We start from the raw sequence: 12,070 nt of genomic DNA, 5'->3' as shown, positions 1-12,070 counted from the left end.
AAGAACACTGGAGTGGGTTGCCATTTCCTTCTCCAATGCATGAAAGTGGAAAGTGAAAGTGAAGTCGCTCAGTTGTGTCCGACTCTTGGTGACCTCATGGACTGCAGCCTACCAGGCTCCTCTGTCCATGGGATTTTCCAGGCAAGAGTCCTGAAAGGGGTGCCATTGCCTTCTCCACCAGGTATATCTATATGGCTGCAAAAGGCATTATTTTATCTTTTAATGTCTGAGTAACATCCCACCATATATAAGTACCAACCTTCTTTATCCATTCATCAGTTGATGGATATTTAGGTGGCATATCATACTAAGGGAAGTAAGTCATGAATCAAGGTAAATCGGAAGCAGTCAAACAGGAGACGGCAAGAGTGAACATTGACATTTTAGGAATCAGTGAACTAAAATGGACTGGCGTGGGTGAATTTAACTCAGATGACCATTATATCTACTACTGTGGCCAAGAATCCTTTAGAAGAAATGGAGTAGCCCTCATAGTCAACAAAAGAGTCTGAAATGCAGTACTTGGGTGCAATCTCAAAAATGACAGAATGATCTCTATTCATTTCCAAGTCAAACAATATCAATATCACAGTAATCCATGTCTATGCCCCAACCAGTAAAGCTGAAGCTGAAGTTGAACGGTTCTATGAATACTGACAAGACCTTCTAGAACTAACACCCCAAAAAAGATGTCCTTTTCATTATAGAGGACTGGAATGCAAAAGTAGGAAGTCAAGAGATACCTGGAGTAACAGGCAAATTTGACCTTAGAGTACAGAAAGAAGCAGAGCCAAGGCTAATAGAGCTTTGCCAGGAGAATGCACTGGTCATAGCAAACACCCTCTTCCAACAACACCAGAAAAGACTCTACACATGGACATCACCAGATGGTCAATACAGAAATCAGATTGATTGTATTCTTTTCAGCCAAAGAGGGAGAAGCCCTATACAGTCAGCAAAAACAAGACTAGGAGCTGACTGTGGCTCAGATCATGAACTCCTTATTGCCAAACTCAGACTTAAATTGAAGAAAGTAGGGAAAAATACTAGACCATTCAGGCGTGACCTAAATCAAAACCCTACAATTATACAGTGGAAGTGACAAACAGATTCAAGGGATTAGATCTGATGGAGTGCCAGAAGAACTACGGATGGAAGTTCATGACATTGTACACGAGGCAGTGATCAAGACCATCCCCAAGAAAAAAAATACAAAAAGGCAAAATGGTTGTCTGAGGAGGCCTTACAAACAGCTGAGAAAAGAAGAGATGCAAAAGGCAAAGGAGAAAAGGAAAGATATACCAGCTGAATGCAGAGTTCCAAAGAATAGAAAGGAGAGATAAGAAAGCCTTCCTCAGTGATCAATGCAAAGAAATAGAGGAAAAAAATAGGATGGGAAATACTAGAGATCTCTTCAAGAAAATTAGAGATACCAAGGGAACATGCGAAGATGAGCACAATAAAGGACAGAAAAGGTATGGACCTAACAGAAGCAGAAGATAGTAAGAAGAAGTAGCAAGAATACACAGAAGAACTATACAAAAAAGATCCTCACGATCCAGATAATCACGATGGTGTGATCACTCACCTAGAGCCAGACATCCTGGAATGTGAAGTCAAGTGGGCCTTAGAAAGCATCACTATGAACAAAGCTAGTGAAAGTGGTGGAATTCCAGTTGAGCTATTTCAAATCCTAAAAGATGAGGCTGTGACAGTGCTGCACTCAACATGCCTGCAAATTTAGAAAACTCAGCAGTGTCCACAGGACAGGAAAAGATCAGTTTTCATTCCAGTCCCAAAGAAAGGCAATGCCAAAGAATGAGCAAACTACCGCACAATTGCACTCATCTCACACGCTGGTAAAGTAATGCTCAAAATTCTCCAAGCCAGGCTATAGCAGTGCGTGAACCATGAGCTTCCATATGTTCAAGCTGGATTTAGAGAAAGCAGAGGAAACAGAGATCAAACTGCCAACATCCGTTGGATCATCGAAAAAGCAACAGAGATCCAGAGAAACATATACTTCTGCTTTATTGACTATGCCAAAGCCTTCGACTGTGTGGATCACAATAAACTGTGGAAAATTCCCAAAGAGATGGGAATACCAGACCACCTACCTGCCTCTTGAGAAATCTGTATGCAGGTCAGGAAGTAACAGTTAGAACTGGACAGGGAACAGACTGGCTCCAAATCAGGAAAGGAGTACATCAAGGTTGCGTATTGTCACCCTGCTTATTTAACTTATATGCAGAGTACATCATGAGAAACTCTGGGATGGATGAAGCACAAGCCGGAATCAAGATTGCCAGGAAAAATATCAATACTCTCAGATATGCAGATGATACCACCCTTATGGCAGAAAGTGAAGAAGAACTGAAGAGCCTCTTGATGAAAGTGAAAGACGAGGGTGAAAAAGTTGGCTTAAAACTCAACATTCAGAAAACTAAGATCATGCCATCTGGTCCCATCACTCATGGCAAATAGATGGAGAAACAGTGAAAACAGTGGCAAACTTTATTTTGGGGGGCTCCAAAATCTCTGCAGATGGTGATCGCAGCCATGAAATTAAAAGACACTTACTCCTTGGAAGAAAAGTTATGACCAACCTAGACAGTATATTAAAAAGCAGAGACATTACTTTGCCAACAAAAGTCCATCTAATAAAGGCTATGTTTTTTCCAGTAGTCATGTATGGATGTGAGAGTTGGACTATAAGGAAAGCTGAGCACCGAAGAATTGATGCTTTTGAAATGTGGTGTTGGAGAAGACTCTTGAGAGTCCCTTGGACTGCAAGGAGATCCAACCAGTCCATCCGAAAGGAAATCAGTCCTGAATGTTCATTGGAAGGACTGATGTTGAAGTTGAAACTCCAATACTTTGGCCACATGATGCGAAGAACTGACTCATTTGAAAAGACTCTGATGCTGGGAAAGATTGAGGGCAGGAGGAGAAGGGGACAAAAGAGGATGAGATGGCTGGATGGCATCACCGACTCGATGGATATGAGTTTGAGTAAGCTCTGAAAGTTCGTGATAGAGAGGGAAGCCTTGCGTGCTCCAGTCCATGGGGTTGCAAAGAGTTGGACACAACTGAATGACTGAACTAAACTAAACTGAAGTAAGTCAGACAAAGACAACTATCATATGATATCACTTGTAGGCAGAATATTAAAAAAAATGATAACAATGAACTTATTTTCAGAACAGAAACAGACTCACAGACTTAGAGAACAAACATGGTTATCAGGGATGGGGTGGGTGTGTAGTGGGGAGAGGGATAGATTGGAAGTTTAGGATTGACATGTACACACTGTTATATTTAAAATAAAAAGCCTTTCCATGAAAAAGCCAAGCAGCAAAGTTTTAATATGACAGCAAATTTAATATCAATATCCTGAATCAGTCTAAATAGTGTAATATGTCAAAACCAGACAGTCTTTATTCTATATACTATTCTAGTGTATATTTATCATTTAACATTCTTAGCAATATTGTGGGGGAACCTCTGTTGGTATCACTGTTGGAAGATGAAGCACTAGTATATGAAGCTATGTTCCCAAGACCCAGAGCTTGGAAGTGGCAGAGCTGGGCCTCTATGCCCACACCCCAGCTTCACAGTCTGTTCTCTGAGCAGCTACGCTAGTCAGCTTTTCCACGAAATTGGTTTACCTGTAAAGAAGCTTTCATTTCAGAGCCCTGGGCACTGTAATAAAAAGCAACACCTCTAGGATCTTCTGGCTCAGAAGAACTCAAGGACAGAATGAAGTTTTCCTGAATCCAATCCCCCTGTGTAATCACCACCAAGCCAAAGCAACTAGTCGTACTTAAGACTAATGCACCCATTTCCTGGGTTCTCCATGAGAGGGAGTTAGAGCTCGAGTACGACCATCAGCTAGACACCAAAGTGTTGGAGGAAGCTCTTTTTGTCACCCATTCATCAACAAACATATCTCATGGAAAGCCATTTTCTCCGTGAATCTTCCATTAGGCAAGACAGTTTTCCTTGCAAAGCTATATTGCTGTTGTTTAGTCACTCAGTTGTCTCCAGCTCTTTGCAAACCCATGGACTGTAGCCCGCCAGGCTCCTCTGTCCATGGAATTTCCCAGGCAAGAATACTGGAGTGAGTTGCCACTTCCTTCTCCAGGAGATCATCCCAACCCAGGGATGAACCCATGTTTCCTGCATCTCCTGCATTGGCAGGTGGATTCTCTGGTGCTGATCCACCAGAACCTTCCCATTTCTACTCTATTAAGATGAGGAGGTAAAAAGGAGTATCACCTTTCAGTTTTATCAAAATCATGAGTCAGTTACCTGAAATTAGCATGAGAATGTTTGCAGAGGTATCATGCAGACCGACATTATTTGTCTGTCCAATTCTCACGCAGTGATAGAACTCAGCATCCTCATATGAAGCATACAGTTTGATTACCTCCTTTCTTTCAAAATTTATCAAGAATGCTACTTAAGATAGTACTTTTAAGCAAGAAAATCTCTCCAGGATATAGGAAAACACCAAATCAATTTTATTATACATTTAAAATACAATTCTTAGTGTCTCAGGTAATTAAGTTGATAGAATATTATTACAATATGTCCAGTGTGTAAAACAAAGGGGGTGTTTTACGCTCACTAATGATTTCTCCATAAGCCATGTGTGACAAAATATTTTTAAAAGACACAGTTAAAAATGAATCTTAGCAATCTTTGAGAGACATATTACAAAACTCCCGTCTAACAGATGTGTCTGTGACAGTAAAGAAAAATAAACTTCCAAATATTCATGAGCATGTTTGCCCACCTTTCAAACCCAGTCTGCAATTGCTGTCTGCTGGAAAATCAAGCACCTGCAAAGTGGAGTAATTGATTGACTGTGACTAAGGGCTGTGCCAAAGTTTTTGAAGGCTTCTTGAGACTCCATAACAAAACACATATAACAATGGTTGGTCACAAAGCTAACATTGACAATTAAGTTTCATGAACTAACTGAGATTTGCAACCTTCTGGTTTCAATTCTACAGTTCAGTTCTGCCAGATGGAGTAGGGAGAAAATAACATACATAATTAAAATCAATGAAGTTATATCAAACCCTAACACCAAAGAAAAAAAAAGGAGGAAAAGGAAAAAAAGCAAACAAGCAAGAAAAAGTAATCCCAATCATATGTTTTCCCACATCTGTAGCTGAAGTGAAAATTCTGCAAGTTAGAACTCAGAAGCTTTAAAGAATAAAACTTAGCTATGAAGCAGAAAGCTTTGAATACGTCACTTAGATCCAGGTAATATATAAGAATTTAAACAATGACATCTTAAGGAAAGAGTCACATGTTATCTGAATTTTAAGAAGGTAAGTAGTCATGTTGCTGTTTAAAACAATAATAAAAGGACCTTATGATGATAAAATGGAAATAAAGAAGTATGATCCCAGGCAAAGAACAGATATGAGATGGTAGAAATGAGATGGTAGTACAGTGTCTGAGACATAGTGGGTTCTCAATTATATTTAGTCAATTAGTGGATTACTGACCACATTAAAGACCCTGCTTTGTATCAGCATTCAATCTCCTGATAAAACATCACAAACTAATGTGTAACAGACAATTACAGGGCTATTGAAGAGTAGAGGGAATCAAGTTATGACATTATTTCCTGAAATACATCAGATAATCGAAGTCCGAGATGAGGGGAATAAATTTATATCAATAAATTCTTTCTCTAGGTGGACTAGGACTTGTTTTATTATTTTTTAAGTTAAAAAGGGAATATACATCTAATTCAGTGTACTGATTGCATATACAGTCTTTTTATGCCCTCCCCTGAAATTTCATTGAAATTAGAAAATAAACACTAAAAACTAAACAAACAAGTGTTAGAAGTTGATAAAATAGTGAGAAACTTATGGGAAATATGTAACTAATGGGAGTAGGTGAAGTGCTGAAAATGGAGGAAATCTCAAACTGATATTTAATTCAGTCTGAAAGTAAAGACTCAGTAATAATTCCAAGAAAAGAGAAATATACTGTATTTACTTATAAACATTAAAGAAATAACGTAAATAGTGAGGAAAGAATGAAACTAGGAAAGAGAAAAAAAAGCTAAGGAAATAGAAATAAGATATTAAATAGATGAAAATACTTTAATAACCAGTGAGAGTCAAAAAACCACACACACACACTCATGTATGTTTTGCACATAAACACACACATACACATGTATACATATACAGGTATATATATATAAAACACCCATATGTATTTATAAAATTAAACTCAGCATTTGGGAAAATTAAAAATAGTTAATGAAATAATTTGAAAAATCTCAATTCCTAGTTAGAAAAACCAAAATATCAAAGTTTGATGACACAAAAGATTCTGCCAAGGTATTTTTCTAAAACATATCCCCAAAAATGTAGATAGAGAAATACCACATAAGATTTTCAGAAGGAAAGAACAGTGAGGAACAGAACATTCAAGGAAACAACATATTCCTGGACTGGAAAAAAGCACGTCTTCAGACATGCTGAATCGACTCATCAAAGATAAACCAAAAAATAAAATAAGATTCAGACCTAGCCAAACCTAGACCCAAGCATGCTCTCTCCAACCCATGTACACACACATACAATATTTCTGAACTAAAAAAGAGAAAAATCTTTAAAACCAAGATGGTGAGAAGAAAAGATGACTTCTAAATCACTGGAATCAAACTGGCCTGAAACTTCAGTAGTGTGAAAGCTAAACGTCAGCAGACATATCAGAAAAAGTAGATCATTTTGACAGTAACTACGACAGAAAGTGAGCAACTTAAGAGCTTGGTTCTTGCTTACAGGGCACGTCCCACGCAGGCTGGGGCCGTGGACAGGTTCTCCCCGCAATGGGCTCCGCAGCTCAGGCTCGCAGCGGCTTCCCCTCAGTTATCGCTGTCAACGTTCTCTGAGATGACAGAAGGCAACGTGGTGAGTAGTTCATGCATGTACGCTTTCACCTAACAGTGATGGGCATGGCTTTTGCTCACCTTTCTCTGGCCAAAGCAAGTCACACAACCTTGTCTAAACTTCAAAAGACGTGGGAGAGTGCATTCTTATATTGTTCTTAGAGGGCAGAAAGCTGAAGATATTTGGTTAATAGAACATCTTGTAAACAAATATTTCTATCAGTCTCTCTCCAGCATCTTCTCTGAGACAACCTAAAAATCCCATCCAACCAGGCATCAAGCTCAGTCTTGAATCTCCAGGTGATGTGTGCCAGATTCTTCATAGTAGCCAATGCTCAATAATATCAATAGCTAGTGGTATATCTAGGGTATTTGACACCACACTTGATTTTAGCTAAAAGACCAAGAAGCAGTATCTAGGGTATTTGAAAGAAAACAATTTGTAAACACCTTTCTGTTCTATATGACAAAATTATTTTTAATGGTCATCAAGAAATAATTGGAAATATCTTCATTTTTTTAATTCATTTGCTATTTTTAATGCAATGAATAATTTAAAGGGATACATTTCAATTTTAAAGATACTATTTCAAGTTTGGTAAAGTAGTTCATGGGCCTCTCAGGTGTCACAGTGGCAAAGAATCTGCCTGTCAGCGCAGGAGATGAAAGAGACACAGGTTCAATCCCTGGGTTGGGAAGATTCCCTGGAGAAGGAAATGGCACCCCACTGCAGTATTCTTGCCTGGAGAATCCCAGGGACAGGGGAGCCTGGTGGGCTGCCTTCTATGGGGTCACACAGAGTCGGACACGACTGAAGCAACTTAGCAGCTGCAGCAGCAACAAGGTAAGAAAGAGAAGATTTAAGTGACCCACGTGTGTAAAAACAAGTGCCTTGAGAGAGCAAGATAAACAAACTTAGCATATAAAAATCCTTCAGAAGCCTCCTCCTTAAAGGACCTTGGACAAAGACTCAAAATTATAAACCAAACAGAGGTTTAAAAATGGGTTTAGGAAACTCAAATTGTATTCTGGAATAGACTTAAGAACTCAAGCAAAGGGAGACCTATCCACTCTTGTTATAAATACACTCAAAACGGAATCAGAAAATAAGTTCACAAATTGAGAAAACAATCACCAATTAGAGAATATCCAGTTTGTGGGTGGATGTTCCTAAAGAGTGTTAAAAAGTTTAAAAATATAAATCAATAAAATTAAGGCTCTTTAGATAAAATAACCAAAGATTCTATCTGTAAGTGTACCTGTAGATACTGCAAACAGTGAGCTACTGCCAGAACCAAAGTCCCATACTGGGTAAGAAACATAAGAACAACTTCACCAAACCTACCAGTGACTCCCCTAAAAGGCAGTTATGAGCATTCAATACCCTGTCCCTTCTTTACTTTACGATTATTTAAACAACAGTAAATAACACTACAGCTTTGTTCATTATTTGAGTGCGACAGTATCCACCATTAAGCCCACTATTACCACAGAATATCAGATCCATTAGAGAAACATTTTGAAGATACTCTAAAAACAAGCCAAAGGCAAATTGACTTGCATGAAAGCATGAAGAGAAAGAGCAAGAATAAGGATGAACAGGAGAAATTGTAGCTTTAAAGTACAAGTGACTTATTCTGCCAGATTGTGAAAAAGACTGGAAAAGATGAGCTTGATGATACGTGGTCCATTTTAAAGAGATTAAAAGCAAATGGATTTTATTTACTTTGTTTACTAGGGTCACTCAAGGAACAGAAATTTCTAACAGTCCCCAAATGCTTTCCCAAATCCAATCTGTAAGGTTTATTTTAGGATCCTTATTAGAAGAACATTCCTTTCCCCACCGTGACATAATTCCTACAGATTTACTAGACAGGGACTACTTTACAAATGGAATTTCCAGATAAAACATATTTCAGACAAATTATTTTAGAAATTTTTGTAAGTTTGCCTATACATATTTATAGGCTTCCTGGGTAGTTCAAACAGTAAAGAATCTGCCTGCAAAGCAGGAGACCCAGGTTTGATCCCCGGGTCAGGAAGATCCCCTGGAGAAGGCCATGGCAACCCACTCTGGTATTCTTGCCTGGAGAATTCCATGGACAGAGGAGCCTGGCTGGCTGCAGTTCATGGGTCGCAAAGAATTGGACGTGACTGAGCAACTAACACACACACACACACACACACACACACACACACACACATATCTTTATAGAATAATATCTAGAAATCTGAATGCCTGTGCTATTTAAAAATTGAGAACTTTTCAAAGATTTAGCTACGGTCACAATACTTCTATAAGCAGAAGCATCTATCTGACTGTGGCAGCTAATGATGATTCTGAGATGATGGCTCCAGTGGGTTGAATACTGCCTTCCTCCTCCCCAGTTCATGTGTATCTGAAACTTCAGGATGTGACCTTATTTGGAAATAGGGTCGTTGCAGACCTAATTCTTTTTAAAGATGAGGTCATACTGGATTAGAGTGAATCCTAAATCTAATGATGGACTCCTTAGAAGAAGGGGAAAGAATGAGCAGATGAGAGAGGGTGGCACCATATGAAGATAGAGGAGGATACAGGAATGATGTATCTGCAAAGCAAAGAATGTCAGGGTCTGCCGGCCACCGCCCCAACCAGCTGAAAGGCATGGCAGCTCTCCCTCAGTGTCGATGGAAGTAATCAAGCCTGATGATCCTTTGATATTGGACTTCCAGCCTCCAGGAATGTGACAGAATGAATCTGTCATAAGTCACTGCTCTGGTGGCAATCTGTTACAAAAGTCCGAAGAAACTAGTACAATTATAAATCTTACCTTTTGTGTGGTTGGTATAAAAATGTAAGACTTTGCTCCATAACAGGCCAAGGCTGAGACTTCTTGGCTCGGAGCAATTATAGGCTTCAAATAAATTAGTCAAAACATCTTCAGATCTTGTACAAGGATCATTAAATCTAATGTTATTACATATAGTGAATACGTATTGCTAAAGAACCCAACATTTTTCTATTAGCTGATTACTTATTATGAGTTATTGCTATATTATCCTTCTTATAACACTACCCACTTGCATAGCGCTCTTAAAGCAGCAAATCTGTAACACAGAGTATAGCAGAATTGTGTGTTTTTTACTTCTAGCCCATCCTGGGCATGCTCACGAGCAGTTATTTTGGAAACTCATAGCCAATCCTTACTTAATTTTTTTGTGGGTCTCATCTCAAGAATAAAAAAGGACACCAGACTGGTAAGAAATATCGAGCCTAGTCCCTGAAGTCTCTGATAGATTGGTCCTTTTTTTTTCCTACTGGAAGTCAAGTAAATTCAAATGGGAAACCAGTTATCTTTTTTTGTTGTTGTTTAGTTCCTTAATTGTGTCCAACTCTTTGCGACGCCATGGACTGTAGCCTGCCTGGCTCCTCTGTCCATGGGATTTCCCAGGTAGGCATACTGGAGTGGGTTGCCATTTCCTTCTGCAGGAGATCTTCCTGACCCAGGGATCGAACCTGTATCTGTCCTGCATTGGCAGGCAGATTCTTTGTCAATGAGTCACCAGCAAAGCCCACGGTCCCGTTTACTGCATGTCAAATTACTAAAATAAAAGAGCAAATGTATGTACTGGTATGTTTTTAGAATAACACACTTCTTTGAGATGTTATAGAAACCAGTCTCTTAATCTCCCCAGGTACTCTATAAAAAATGAACAACAAATGTGAAGTATGTGATATTCTGACAATGCCTAAAATAATTACTGTCATTAAGTAAAAGCTCACTACAGAGACTATGAAAGTAATTCTTAAATAAATAGAAATATTTTAGCAGATCGTCAGGCTAAACAGGCTGTTTTGATTTCTTCTAGAGTATAACAACCAAAAAAAAAAAATTTCCATGGGAAATTATTCTATCAGGGGTATAAGAAATTAAGTTCCTCTAAATCTGAGAAGAAGCGCTGGAATTACTGAAGTATAGGATCCATGAAAGCAAGATTTGTCAAGAACCAGAATGGTTACTAGCCAGCACAGGAAAACAAGAAGACAAACTCTCTAATGGATATTTGCCAAGCTTCCTGAAGCAAACCATCCCGTATAGAGAGACTGGCTGTGATATTAAATTAAATTTCACATCAGGGGGAAAACTTTTCTAGAATAGCAGAGGATGGGAAATTTGTGCCTTATATGTAAATAATATAATTATGGGAAAACAATAAAGCTGAGCCATGGATAGGAACCTGGCTCTTAAGGAGACGGGGAACAGTGATGGCCTGTGATAGCACGGGATTCAGGATCATAGTTGCTCTTGGGTGTTCAGACTATCGAATCCCGAGAACAGATTCTCACTGAGATGACTTCTCATGAAATGTCATTTTAAATGACATCAATATTCCTATCTGATTTGAAACGGGTGAGATAAGCTTTGACAAAGTGAAAAAGCTCTTCAGAAAACATAAGCTTTATTACACAACGGTCCTCCTGGTTAGCTCTAGGCTGCTTGCATCATCGCCTGAGGCCAGATGCTTGGGGTTCAATCAGCTTTCTCAGAGCTCATGCCCTAAAACTTACTGCACAGTCGCAGAAGGGATTGAATCCTGGTTGATGGGAAAGAAGTTAAGAATATGCAGAAAACCTTACTCTCTAGTGGGTTCTCACTCTCTTCCTCCCTGCCTCCTCTCTCTTTATAACTACAGAAAACGAAACAAAACAAAACAAAACTGGAGATCCTCTGATGAAACTTGAGCTTTAGCAGCCCCAGATTAGTTAAGCTAGTTGCAGTCTCTCCAATTCATGGTACTAGTAGGCCAGCGAGAGACCATGATTAGCTTTGGGGTATTTGAAAATTTCCATGCTACTCAGGGTGTTTAGAAGGAAATATTTGATGCTGGTCAAAGTTAATCAATGTTCCAAATCTCCTCTTTAGTGAAGAAAGGGAAAGTGTTAGTCGCTCAGTCATGTCTAACTCCTTGTGACCTCATGGACTGTAGCCCACCAGGCTCCTCTGTCCATGGGACTCTCCAAGCAAGAACACTGGAGTGGGTAGCCATTCCCTTCTCCAGGGGGTCTTCCTGACCCAGGGATCAAACCTGGGTCTCTTCCATTGCGGGCAGATTCTTTACATCTGAGCCACCAGGGAAGCCCCCCATTTTCAAGGTGTT

The sequence above is a fragment of the Odocoileus virginianus genome, chromosome 22 (assembly GCF_023699985.2).
Source record: "Odocoileus virginianus isolate 20LAN1187 ecotype Illinois chromosome 22, Ovbor_1.2, whole genome shotgun sequence".
Taxonomy (NCBI): domain Eukaryota; kingdom Metazoa; phylum Chordata; class Mammalia; order Artiodactyla; family Cervidae; genus Odocoileus; species Odocoileus virginianus.
Note: the sequence above shows the minus strand (reverse complement) of the source record.